Below are 14,020 nucleotides of genomic sequence, written 5' to 3'. Positions count from 1 at the left end.
AGTCTAGACAACAGTGTTTTGTAGCCCTTCATCCCATCCTTTAGCTCTTACATACTTCCTTTATGAAAACATTCCCTAAGCCATAGCAGTGGTATTGTAAATTTTTTAGGGATGGGTACACAGTGTTGTTTATTTTCTCTATCTGGGGAAGCCACAGTCTCTCTTCATTCCGTACCATTCATTGTAAGAACAGGCCTCTCGGATTAAGGTTAGAAGCTGCTTTTGTCTATGCATAATTTTTTACATGTTTATTTAAAAATATATAATCACTATGGGTTCACCAGGTCATACAGTAATTCTACTGATAATTTTTAAAGGAAACTTGCATTAATTTTTATTTCCACCGAACTTGAATAAGACTTACCATTACTCCACATTTTACCCTGAGCTCCCTTTTGAGATAAGCCATTCCAGTGTGTAAGGAGTGACTTTTCTTTTTGTTTTAATCACTATTTCCCTGATAATTAACCATCTTGAGCATTGTTGGTACACCTGCTGTCCATGTGCATGTCCTCCTCTGGAGAACGTCTAGTCAGTTCCTTTTTGCATTTTCTAAATATGACGTTCTGTTTTTTTAAACTCTTGAGTTGTTTGAGTTACTTACATATTTCAGATGTTAACCCTTTTCCAGATGTATAGCTTGCAAATATTTTCTCCCATTTTGTAGCTTGTCTCTTCTTTCTAAAAACTATTTGTTGAAAAGTCTATCTTTTCCCCCAATGGATAGTTTGGTGCCCTTAATTGAAAGTCAACTGAGCATTTAAGCTCACTAAGAAAACTATATTGTTTCTCAGAAGGAAAGGAAAGTCTATGTTTTCTTTATTTTCCCAAAAGATTAAGTCCAAAGTGTTAGTAATATAGAATCGGCCTGAGTCCAGGCAGACCCTGGATCTAAAAATATTTGAATCAAGCATATAAGACTGGGGGTTAGTTTTAATAGTTTCTAGAAATGTAAGTATATGTTAATATGCTTGGGCTGTCATAACAAAATACACTAACTAGGTGATGTAAACAACAGAAGTCTGTTTTTTTATTTTGCATACTTTTAATTTCAGAACAAAATAAAACAAAAAGCCTATAATACACAACACTCAACCCTGCTATTCTGTGGGAGGGGATTTTCCTGCCTTAAGGCACAAGGACAGGATAGAAGAGATCCTTATAGACATGAGCAGAGAGCCAGGTGAATCAGGGTCAGTCAAAGCAGTTGGGGGAGCCACAGGGATACTATACAGAGGGCATGGGCTTCCCAGGAGCCCTTAATTCACTTCTTCTATGCAAGAGGCATCTTCATCACCTTTCAGTGGGGGGATCTCATCAGGAACAGCATCACTGGACTCATCTGCAGTGACCTCATCTTCATCAATGCCCAGGCCCAGTTTAATCGTGCAGTAGATGAAGTTGGGGTGGGTTTGGGAATCTTCAAACCAGAGAAACCACAAGAGAGCAGAGCAGTTTCAAACAGCAGCACCACCAGGTCCTTAACAGCTTTGTCATTTTTGTCTGCCTCAGCCTTCTGCTGCAGTGTCTGAACAATGAGTTGGTCAGGTGTTTCTTGGCCATCATGTAGCCCATTGTAGAGTTGTCTCTCAGTGCCTGTGTCTTCCTCATCCATTCCATGTTGGCTATCCAGCCATGGGTGCTTGTCACAATGCCACAGTGTGAAGATACAAGCCTATTGGAGATTTTTACTTTTTCAACCTTCTTGTCCAAGATCTCCTTCATGAGCTTGCAGAGATTGTCAAACTTTGCCTTGCTCTCCTTCATTTTCTTCTTCTCTTCCTCATCCTCTGGTAGCTCCAAGCCCTCCTTAGTCACTGAGACCAGGCTCTTTCCATCAAGTTCCTTGAGCTGCAGCATGCAGTACTCACTAATAGGCTCAGTCACATATACCACCTCAAAGCCCTGTTTCTGCACATAGTCTACAAAGGCAGAGTTGCTCTTTGCTCTCACCAGTGTAATGACTTCTGTGTCTCCTTCATGAGAGACACGTACTCTGACCGGGAAGTCATCTCATCTCCAGACTGAGAGGTCTGAGAGCAAAGGAACTCAGAGAGGCAGTGATGGTTAGTGGAATCCTCATGGATTCCAAGCTTTAAATTCTTGGAGAATGCCTCATAAAATTTCTTGTGGTTTTCTTTGTGTTCAGCCAACTCAGAGAAGAGCTCAAGGTACTTCTTCACAATGTTTTTGTGGATGACTTTCAGGATATTTCTCTGCTAGAGCATTTCTTGGAAGATTTTCAGGGGCAGGTCCTCAGAATCGACTATGCCATGGATAAAATTGAGGTACTCAGGTATCAGCTCATCACAGTCGTCCACAATGAACACATGATGGACATACAATTTGATGTTGTTGTTCTTCTTGTTCTCAAAAAGGTCAAAGGGAGCTCGCCGGGGAATGAAGAGCAATGCCCTGAATTCCAACTGACCTGCTACAGAGAAGTGTTTGACTGCCAAGTGGTCTTTCCAATCATTGGTGACACTCTTACAGAATTTACCATATTCCTTGAGTGATGTCATCTGGATTTCTGGTCCAGATAAGCTCTGTCTTATTCAGCTCTTCCTGGTCAATGTACTTCTCTTTGATCTGCTTCATTTTCTTTTTCTTATCTTTGCTGCTATCATCCTCCTCATCAGATCCCACATCCTCAATCTTAGGCTTCTGCTCATCCTCCTTATCTTCCTCCTCTTTCTCACCTTTCTCTTCCTCTGGCTCTGATATCCCTCTCATTCCTCCTCCAAGTAGAGGGTGACAGGGTAGCCTATGAACTATGTTGACCTTCCTCTCCTCTTAGTACTCTGTCTGGCCTTCTTTGGGGTGAAGGATCCCTTTGGTACCCTGGCCAATGGGCTCACCATGGTCTGCGTGAATGGTGAAGAATCCACCAGCAGAAGACTCCCAGATATACTTGTCATCATTGTGTTTTGTGATCACAGCTACTTTCTCTGCCACTAGATAGGCAGAGTAGCATCAGACACCAAACTGCCCAATCATGGAGATGTCTTCACTAGCCTGAAAAGGCTCCATGAATGCCTTTGTACCAGACTTAGCAATGATTCCCAAGTTATTTATGAGGTTAGCCTTGGCCGTGCCAATGCCTGTGTCCACCAATTTTAACATGTCCTCCTGAGGGCTGGGGATGATGTCAATTTTCCACTCTTTCCCGCTGCCCAACTTGGAAGAGTCGTCAGGCTCTTATACCTAATTTTGTCCAGGACATCAGAAACATTAGAGATCAACTCCTGGAGGAAAATCTCCTTGCTTAAGTAGAAAATATTGATGATGAGGATATGAGCTGGGCAATTTCTCCCTGAAAGGCAAAGATCTCCCCCTCTTTCTCTCCTTGGTGTACTCCTTCAGGCATCTTGACAGGAAAGCCAAGTAGTAGTACAAAGCAGGGTGTGCTGGACCATGTCTGACTCGTGCAACAAGCCTAGTCTGTGCAGGGATGACTTGAGAGCCAGAAGTCTGTTTTTAAAAATACTCCTCAAGACTGAACCCTGAAGATCAAAGAACTGGCAGGATCTGTCTGAGTCCGAGGGAAGCATTGTCTTTGATATTTATCGAGAGTGACAGAGAGAGAGAGAGAGAGAGAGAGAGAGAGAGAGAGAGAGAATGAGAATGTGTTGTCATCTTTACCTCTTACTGAAAGGGTCGGTCAGTGCTGTTAATTCTTAGTTTCATTTGGCATTAATAATTCATTCTCTAAGTAGAGTAACGATGGGAGTTATGGCTTTGAAATGAGAATTTGGAAGGTGTAGACCTTAGTCCATAACCGAGTAAGAGTAGTTGTCTTGAATGTCCTGTGTCTTTGTTAGCAATGTAAAAAACTGACTTTGCCCAGTCCTACAAAATACATTATGTTATGGTTAACTTTGATAGGATTCAAGACTAGTAGGAGACAAGCCCTGGATCATACTTATGAGGGATTATCTGGATTGGTTAACTGAGTAGGAAAACCCACCCTAAAGCAGTTGGCACTATTTCCTGTTCCTGGACCTGAAGTGCCTAGAAAAACTGGGCCTAAAGAAAGTGAACACTTAATGTTTTTCTTCCTGACTGTGACAACAATGTGACCAGCTACTTCAAGCCCTTGTCACCCAGACTCCTCCAGAAGAATAGACTCCACCCCATAACTGAGCCAAAACAAACTCAATTTAAGTTTCTGGTGTTGGGATACCCTTATTTATAATAACGAGAAAATCTAATAGCACTGTCAGGATTCAGCAAGTTAGTGGTGCATTGGCCATAAAGATGATCCCATGCCCCATCCTCCCTAATTAGGTGGAGAGACTTTATACTTGAGAAGCTAAGAGCCTTGCAGATCACTGAGCCCATAGGTGAGAGTCAATTTCAAACCAAACTTTGTAACCCCAAATGTACTTTTCTTTCCAGACAGAAAACATTAAAAATTCCACATGCTTTTCTTTCCCATTAGAAATCTTTTAAAATTCTCTCTGCTGTAGTGGCATGCAGAAAAGAAGGAACCTTTGCACTTCATCAAGCCATGGTATTTTTTAAATGGCTTCTCACAGATAGTATGGCTGCAGCCTGGCGCATTTATCTTCTTTCCTGTCAGCAACAGGTTCAGAATCTTGGCTTCCAGCTGCCTGGGGGCAGGCATCAGAACTGCCATCCCATTCAAGGTCAAGAAACCAGCCAAATGCTGCCAGTGTATGGACATTGGGGGCATTTCATTTCATAAACCTTTTTTAAAATCACATTTTAAAATGTTGAGATGCCACGACATTAACCTTTCTTTTCAATAAACCATGTGCTTTTGTATTAGCTGCAAGCGTAAAGTCTGTGAAAGTTTTGTGTTTGGAGAGAGTCCAGTAGAGGGTGTTTGGCTCTCATCTTGTTTCCTGTGTGGTGCAAACTTCTGGGGTCACTGAACAAATTCAGAAAGTAGCAGAGATTAGCACAATGTTGCTCAGGAGACAATTGACAGTGGCATGTTCCCCAGAACTTTATAGTCCTATCAACTGAAAATAATGAATAAATTCTCCAGCTAAGATTGAAGATTTCTTAAAAAAGATTTTACTCGATTAGAGACAAATACACAAGTCATCTGCTAGCTGGAGTCACTGAATTTGTCTACGTTTTCCTATGTATAACAAACCCACTCTTTTCATCTTTCTGGTACACAATAATTTGGAACCTTTGTAGCATGGGGCTGGGATGGCTGATGTCATTCCAACACATGGGTGAAGCCCGCTCAGCATACATTATGGAAAACAGCTCGTGTTAGTATTTAAATACAACTTGTCTTCCTGCCAAAGAAAATGGAGGCCTCTAATAAGGCCCATGTGTTAGGGAAACGTGTTTGGAAGTTTGGAATTTGCCAGTCTTTGTAAAGGAATGCCTTATGAAAACAGTTCTATGTGTGTCACCACGCCACATCTCAGGTGTATTGAGGAGTTCAGCAGTCATTCAGGAGTGTCTGATTTTTCACATTCTTATAATGTTCCAGATAAGAAATTCAGCCATCAGCTTGTTGATCCTGGTTCCTGGAGTAATCTTCGCTTCAGAACCTCTCTGGGCATCAAGTTCTTTGCAGGGGCTGGCTCTGGTTGAGCATCGTGGTTTGTTGGCAGTCAAATGCTTTTCCAATCTTTACTTTTAAAATGTCTTGTCCTTCTGTGTATGTACATGTGACTGTATGTGCATGCGTGTGTGTGTGTGTGTGTGTGTGTGTGTGTGTGTGTGTGTGTGTAGGTTCCTGGGTTACAGGTACAAGTGATAGCAATCTCTTTGTGATTTGTTCTGGGATCTGAGCTAATGTCTGCATGACTGAGAAGTAAGCTCAACCTCTGAATCCTCTCTACCTCCACCAATTCCTTACTACGATATTCTCATAGCCTCACTCACCTTCAGTTCCTGATAAAACTCTGCCTTTTGTTTCCTTACTACTTGACTCCTGCCTTTTTCTGTTGATGGAGAAACTCAGTGCCTGATTGCTAGTTCCATTAAGAATTTTCTCTTCTTCTCTGGTCTCCCCCCACTTTCTAGCATTCACTACCTCTTCATTCTGAGTAAGGTTTCTACTGCTCATGAATGATCACACATAGCCCAAAAGTTTTCCAGGGAGAAAACTTATCAGGGCGCAGACTTTTAACTTTTAACAGCTCCATACACCAGCTGACTTTATAGAACAGAGATAGGAGAACGAAGGGTACAAGGCACAGGAAAGATAATCAGTATCTTACGGTTACGATTGCTGCAATGGAACACCACAGTCAAGAACAACCTGTGGAGGGAAGGAATGATTTGGTGTAGGTTTCCAGATCACTGACTATCATCAAAGGAAGTCAGTGCAGGAACTCACACAGGACCGGAACCTGGATGAGGAGCTGATGCAGAGGCCACAGAGGAGTGCTGCTTACTGACTTGTTCCCCATGATGTGCTTTCTCATAGAATCTAGAACCACTAACCCAGGGATGGCACCATCCACAATGGGCTGGGCTCTCCCCCATCAATCACTAACTAGGAAAATGCCCTACAGGCTTGTCTACTGCCTGATCTTATGGAGGCATTTTCTCAAGTCAGGTTTCCTCCTCTCAGAGGACTGTAGTCTGTGTCAAGTTGACTGAAAACTAGCTAGAACAGGCAGTAATGATTTCTAGATAAAGGAGAAATTTTGTAGAATGCAGTCCGTGGAAGAAGACAGGCTTGCTAGTGCAATGTTTCTTAACTTTCCTAAAGAAAGATTAATCAATAATTAAAATATATAATCAATAATTAAAATAATTAAAATAATTAATCAATATTATATTATATATAATAAATATATAAGCATATATTTATATAAACAAGTATACTTATTTACATAACACATGTATTTGTTTACATAGATTTAAATAAATATATATGTGTGCATTTGTTTAAATAAATATACATATATTATATTAATCAGTACTAGATTGCATGCATTGTTTGCTATTTTTATAGGTATATTTACCACTGAATCAATAACCTATTGTGCTATATGATTAGGTTTAATCATTGCAAAATAATATTGTTTTCATTAATGGTTTAGATTACAAGTCAATTATATATCAACTGTCAAATTTTATTGTGCATTTACTATGAACTAGGCACCACACCAATACCTTCTCAGTGGGTATGGTTACTCATTCCATGGGGAACATTGAACATGTGAGCATTTTTAGGAAGATTGTGAATTGTTTTATGAATATGTTGATTATGAGGCTTTATTGAGACAAATGCATGGAGTAATAGAACGGATTGTCTTAATATGATAAAACTTGAAGAAGAGAGTATAATCAGTTTGAAAGTAAGTAGGAGATAAACAGGAGTCAACTAAAAGTTGGGATCAGAATAGATTATTCGAATAAGCCTGATAGCATAAAATCAAGGAAGCCTAAGGTAGAGCTCAAATATAAAAGTGGTACCCATGGAAGAGAGAGGAAAATTTAGTGACTTTGGAAGTACACACACTTGTCCTGTCATTTATTTGAAGATGCACAGAAAGCTCTTGTAATGTGTCTTAGAATGTTCACCCCACAAGTATAGTAGGATTGTGAATTGGGACAATAGATTAATCAGTGAGAACACTTATAGCAGAGAGGTAGATGTCACATCATGATGGGCTAGGGATAAAGAACGGTGATAGAAATTTTTAACCCAGAATTGTCCGAGTCTAAAAAAAAATTCAGGGACCAAAAAAATGGAGCAGAGACTAAAGGAAAGGCCATTCAGAAACCACCTCACCTTGGGATTTATCCCACCTCAGACACCAAACCCCCACTCTATTGCTGATGCCAAGAAGTACTTGCAGACTGGAGTCTAGTATGGCTATCCTAGAGAGGCTCTGCCAGTACCTGACTAAGACAGGTTCAGATACTCACAGTCATCCATTAGACTGAGCCCAGGGGCCCCAATGGAAGAGTTAGGGGAAGAACTGAAGGAGCTGAAGGGGATGGCAACCCCATAGGAAGAACAACAATATCAACCAACCAGTCACCCCAGAGTTCCTAGGGACTAAACCACCAACCAAAGAGTGGGTGGGTCTACAGCTCTACCTACACATGTAGCAGGGAATTGCCTTATTTGGCATTAATTGGTCCTGTGGAGGCTCAATGCCCTAGCTTAGGGGGATGCTAGAGCAGTGAGGTAGGAATGGGTGGGTGTGGGAGTACCCTTTTAGAGGCAAAGATGAGGGGGGTGGGATGGGGAGTTTAGAGATTAGAGAGAGAAGCAGAAAGGATGATGATAAGTCTGTGATGCATAGATAGTGTTGTCTAGTCATCAGTAGATAACAGTGTCACAGGACCCTAGACTGTGCTCCTGGCTAGATGTCCTGGACCTTAATGGAACAGAAGGGGGTCTGCTATGGTTTGGATATGTGCCTGACTCTTACATTGGAAATTTAATCCTAAGAGTCTCATGTTGGCAATGTTTGAAAGTTGGGCCTTTGTGGGGTGTCTTAGGGCTACTACTGCTGTGATGTACCAGAATAGCCAAAAGCAACTTTGGAGGAAATGTTTATTTGGCTTATATATACATTAAATCACTGTCGACTGAGGGAAGCCAAGGCAGAATTTAAAGTTGGCAGGAATGTGGAAGCAGGAGCTAATGCAAAGCCAAGGAGGCATGCTGCTTACTGTCCTGCTACCCTTGGCTTGCTCAGTTTGTTTTCTTCTAGCACCCAGAACCACCAGACCAAGGGTGACACCACCCATAATGGATTGGAACATACCCCAGCAATCATTAACCCAACTGATAGAGGCATTTTCTCAATTGAGGCTCCTCCCTCTCAGATGACTCCAGCTTGTCAAGTTGACATAAAACTAACCAGCATAGGAGGTAAGTAAGACTCTTCACATTCTTCAGAGTGAGACCTCACATGGTGACACTCATGTTTTATTGGATGAGGAAGAGATCTGAACTAACACACTCACTTGTCTCCCCTCTGCCTTGGTAGAACACAGCAAGAAGACTTTACCAGATGGCATGCCATAGTCTTTGCTTTTAAAAGTCATGAGATTAATATATCTCTATTATTTATAAATTACCTGTCTCAAGAATGTTATCAGTGCAACAGAAAGCCATCTCAGAAGATCATTAATAATGAGGAAACACGCAAGGCCCTGGGTTCGGTCCCCAGCTCCGAAAAAAAAAAAGAACCAAAAAAAAAAAATAATGAGGAAACAGTAGACTTCTCGAGATGCGGTGGACCTAACTTTTCTTTTCTCCAACAACGGTGTCTTTTGCATAGAGAGATTTGGCCTTGTCCACAAAGGAAGAATGGCTGAGGAGAAGGCAGGAACACTTCATTTATCATTTAATGCTCTAGAATCCATTTATAAAACATTTCCAGGTTTACAGAATAGAATTATCACAAGATCATTGTGTGTTTGTAGGATAGCTTAAACTGAAATTTTTCTGCATTGTAGACTGGAGCAAATATTTTTTGTTCTTTCAATCCATCTGAGTAAGAAGAACATGAATTGCTTATACTTCTAATTAAGACACCAAGAGCTTCTGCTTTTCATTTCATTCTCCCCAGAGCCTTTCTGACAAAGGGAAAAGATGCTGGATTCACCAGTAGGGGGTGAATCCAGCTTCATTTAAAGAAAGAATTATAAGACCAAAATTCAGAAGACCAAATTCTCAGAAAAGATTTAAATCTTGGAATAAAGGGCCAGACATAAAGTCCTCTCATTACTGCCCATGCCCTCTGACTGTTCATCTGTCTCAGACACAAGCCCTACGAAATCAATGAGAAGCGCCTACCATTAACCTTTGTGCTTGAGTATTTTACTTGAGAGGAAAAATAATAAAAGCCTTCTAGTTTTAGAAAAGTCAATAAAGCAGGTATTTCTAAAGGGGGGATTGATGGTGGAATTGTGTGGTTATAGGGCCATTCTTGGGACTGACACGTCCCCAGGGGTAACAGGACAAAACAGCTCAGGAGAGAGAATTCTCCCATGGTAATTTTGCATGAATTACACGGCACCTTAAATGTTCCTAGGGCACGAGAGAAAAAGCATTATTCATGCCTCCCTGACCATTTCAGCCAAACAGTATAAACTATTACAAAGAAGAGCTGCAGTGCAGTGCTGTTGGCCTGGAAAGCTTTGCAGAACTGTTTTTCCCAAGAGACTCTGTAAAGGGAATTGGGGGGTGGGCAAGGTTGTATATTAATGGTGAGATGGTTCCAAGAATGAGAACTGGCGTGCGAGCAAAGGGTGTTGAAGGATACAAAGAGTAGGTGGGGAGATGCTGGTCTGGGGTGGGGAGGAGGAAGAGAGAGAGGAAAGTATAAAAGCCAGTGTGATGCAAAGGATTCAGTGAGTTGCCAGGAGCTCTAGGACTGAGAAAGGGATGCATCCGAAGTAAAAACAAAACAAAACAAAAACCCAAAAGCACTTACACACTGAGAGCAAAGATTGTATGCTGTGCAAGACCAATGCAATGAGGACTGAGCTGCGAAAACCACCCTAGCACCCATTCAAAAAGTGCTTGTGCATAAACAAGGAGTCTCTTTAATCAACTGCTGGCTCTACAAATGCCTTTCAGACAGATCTATTTCAACATTTCACCTCCGTGATTTCTCTGCAGGCTGTTTTTACTAATACCTGATGCCCAGTAGGCTTGTCTGTCAAACAGTGTGTTCAGAGATGATCTATTACTTGGAATGAAACACAGCTCTTTTTATTTCTAAGAGAGATGCCTCTTGGATTACATTTTGTGTGGTTCCAAAATATATATGTTTTTTATTCTTGGCAAAGCTATGGAGCCTAAAAATAAAGCATAGAATCAAATATGCTGATAATAAAATCAGAGAGCCTCTATTTGAAGTCCACACTGTCTTTAAGCAGACTGAGAGGATGGAATATTCATTGGTGTTTATTAATATTTGTAGAAAAATTATACATAAATATTTATGCATATTTTTACATCAAATAAGACAGTGAAATATGGTAATTTAAGCTTGCATTTAGCTTTTGAGTAACAATATTTTTAAAAGGTGATATCTGTGAATTTCTTGTTATGTTTTCCTGTCTGATGATGTCCCCACTCCTTTCCAATGCTTCTTGGTTTTTAGCATTTCACCTTCTCTCTTCCTCTAAGAAACTTCTGTTTATGACACTTCTCTGGAGCAACTCCTGGCTGCTATAGGATTCATTTTCTTTTGTATCCATTTAATATTTTAAAGATAAGTGCTCTGTTTTCATATCTAGAAAAAGTTCTCTGTGGAAAGGGGGGCATTTGAAATAATACTTAGTTATAATTTGAGATATACTCATTAATGGAATTTTAAAAATGCAGTCAGTGGAATGTTGATGCCATCGCTTCAACAAAGTATGTGAAACCCAAGGTTTATTCTCTGCCAAGATATATGTTTCGATCTATATGATTCATTTTTATGGTTGAGGTCACAAAGCCTCCCATCCCCCAGGGAAGTAACTCAATAGCAAGGATTTTTACAAAATCTCACAAGCATATGGTTTAATGTCTGTTTCTTCTGCTGTGAATATTGGAGAGGTTTCATGCGATCCTATTGTTTGAGAGACAAACAGAAGGAATGCACTGTTGACCAAAGACAGTGATAGGGCGTTAGTACTCTGCAAATTTCATTTGCCCATCTCTTCCTGTGATTATACAACTGCATATTCTTTTTTTTTTTTTGGTTCTTTTTTTCGGAGCTGGGGACTGAACCCAGGGCCTTGCGCTTCCTAGGCAAGCGCTCTACCACTGAGCTAAATCCCCAACCCCACAACTGCATATTCTTTACCAAAGGAGGAAACTGAAAGACCGTACCAACACAGAGGTATCCTCAAACCCCACAAATCCTGAATATAGGAGAAAATGCATTTGGCACTACTTTGCTTTGATGTCACATGACCTCCAATAACATCACCATTTGCTCTTCTTACATGTCAGGCACCTATGATATAGAGATCAAAATAAAATACAAGCATTTGCAAGCAATTTTGTTAATGTTACAATTCTTCAAATGACTTGGAAGAACTCCATCGAGCCTGTGAATGTTGCTAGAGTGAATATAGTATAATACCTTGCTTATAAAAACCTACAAAAACCTACCTACTTGGACTGTATGCCAATATCTTGGTGAATAAAAAAGTTAGAAATAAAGTTAAGAATACTCTTTTATAATTTGAAAGTCATAGAGAAGTCTTGGAAGCACAAACTCCATAATGCACACCAAGGAAGACCAAGACAATCAAGCACACTCCAAGTAGTATTATGCAAGGAAGAGGAAAACAGAGAATAGTGTCATAAAGAGATAAATGGGAAAGCAGAAGAGGATTCAACAGGGAGGGGAAGCAAGAACAGAGTAGGAGAGGAATGTGGGGATTGATAATTAACACTAAAATTATTTTGAAAAGCCATACTACTTTTAGAAACCTCCTAAAATGTATGTATTATGAAACGAATCTTAATGGAGTCACCAAATATTAGGGGAGACAATGCCCCATTTAGACAGCTTATGCCACCAAGTAAAACCTCCAGTGCCAAAAATTGGCTATATGTTGTTTAGTCATTGGCCAAATAAGTCCCACAGACCCCTCAGACATCACACGGTATTGCCAAAGCTATTTATTGTTCAGTGTTACCTGACAGGGAGGGTGTGTTGCTGAAGACACAACTTAGTTGAATCATTAAACATGGAGGAATTGAGCTGGTGTCTAACCAGCACCTTCATCCTTACTGACCAGCATTCATGTTACTGGAAGGTACTTGGAAGAGAAAAATAGTCAATACCATTTAGATATAAATACTGAAACCCTCCAATTATGATCTGCCTGAAAGATATACTTGTGAGGTGGTGACATAAATGTTATATGATATTCAATCACTTTTGATTGAATTTAAATCCACTATATGGGATGGAACCTATACCTGACATTGATAGAGTACCTCGGGCAAAGTCTACAACTATTACTGTGCTAATGAAGCATACCAATAAAGTGATTTCCTGCTCTACCCATAAATTAGAGCACTGCTCAAATCTCATCACAGAATCGTTTCTGTGAAGTATATGGTAAGTACTAAGGAGTCCACAACTAATGTTCAGAGAACATGAGGTACTTTGTAACACTTAGCCCTAAATGGGATATGGTCATCGAACTGCTTGCTTCAAGGCTCAGGGATCTAGTCAGAAGAGGAGACAGTAAAAGTCAGAGGAGCTGGACTCAAAGGAGACAGTGTCTTCCAGACCCAACAGGACATATGGACTCACAGACTCTATGATAGCACACTCAAGACTTGCACAGGTTTAAGCCAGACAAAGTTCCAGAACTGAGAAGGGGAAGTAAATACAGTGTCCTACATGGAACAAGAAGCTATGTGCAATGGTAAATGCTGAGAAAGAGAAAACACGTTTTCTCAAGTGTGTCACTGAGTAGATCAGCCACACTACAGGGCAGGCTCCCACCCAAGAGGAGCTGGTCCATACAGCAGGAGCTGCAGTCATTTTTTTCACACCTTTTTCTTGCTGTCTTTTGTATTATTGTTTTTGTTGTTGTTTCTTAGTTTATCGGTTTTGATTTTTATTTGGGAACTGTTTTGAGAGGAAGAGGGAGAACTATGAAGTTGAGTGTGTACTCAGGTAGGAAAAAAATCAGAGGGGTTAGGGGAGGGGGAGAATATGATCAAAATATATTGTGTGAAAAAATTTAAAATAAGGTAAAATAAATTTAAAATAAAATTTAAATAAAGTAATTAATGAAAAATTTCTGTAGCGTAGGAGAGTAGAGTGAGATATTACAAGTTTCTTTTATATGATTTGGCTTCTTTAATCTGTGTTTATGTAGAGAATCTCCTTCTCCATTTTCCTATAACGTGGAAAGAAAGACTGTAGCAGATGGCCTACTCTATATGTGATAACTTGAAGAAGAGAAATGGTAAAGAGTGGTTAGACATTGGCTTGGTCACTATTTGGTCACCTCCCCTATGCTGTTGCTGTGGGGACCGTACATTAGTGAGATAGGGTTAGATAAACAAGTAGAGGGAGAAGAAGCC

At 40.3% G+C, this 14,020-nt stretch overlaps 1 pseudogene; it reads right to left on the bottom strand.

Annotated features, from left to right (window-relative positions):
• Positions 1–1,259: 1,259 nt before the first annotated feature.
• Hsp90ab1-ps10 (heat shock protein 90 alpha family class B member 1, pseudogene 10) lies at positions 1,260–3,367 on the bottom strand (annotated as a pseudogene).
• Between the last annotated feature and the right edge of the window lie 10,653 nt (positions 3,368–14,020).

Source organism: Rattus norvegicus, chromosome 2 (genome assembly GCF_036323735.1).
Source record: "Rattus norvegicus strain BN/NHsdMcwi chromosome 2, GRCr8, whole genome shotgun sequence".
NCBI classification, from domain to species: domain Eukaryota; kingdom Metazoa; phylum Chordata; class Mammalia; order Rodentia; family Muridae; genus Rattus; species Rattus norvegicus.
The sequence above is the reverse complement of the archived record's forward strand: the minus strand, read 5'-3'. Positions and strand labels throughout refer to the sequence as shown.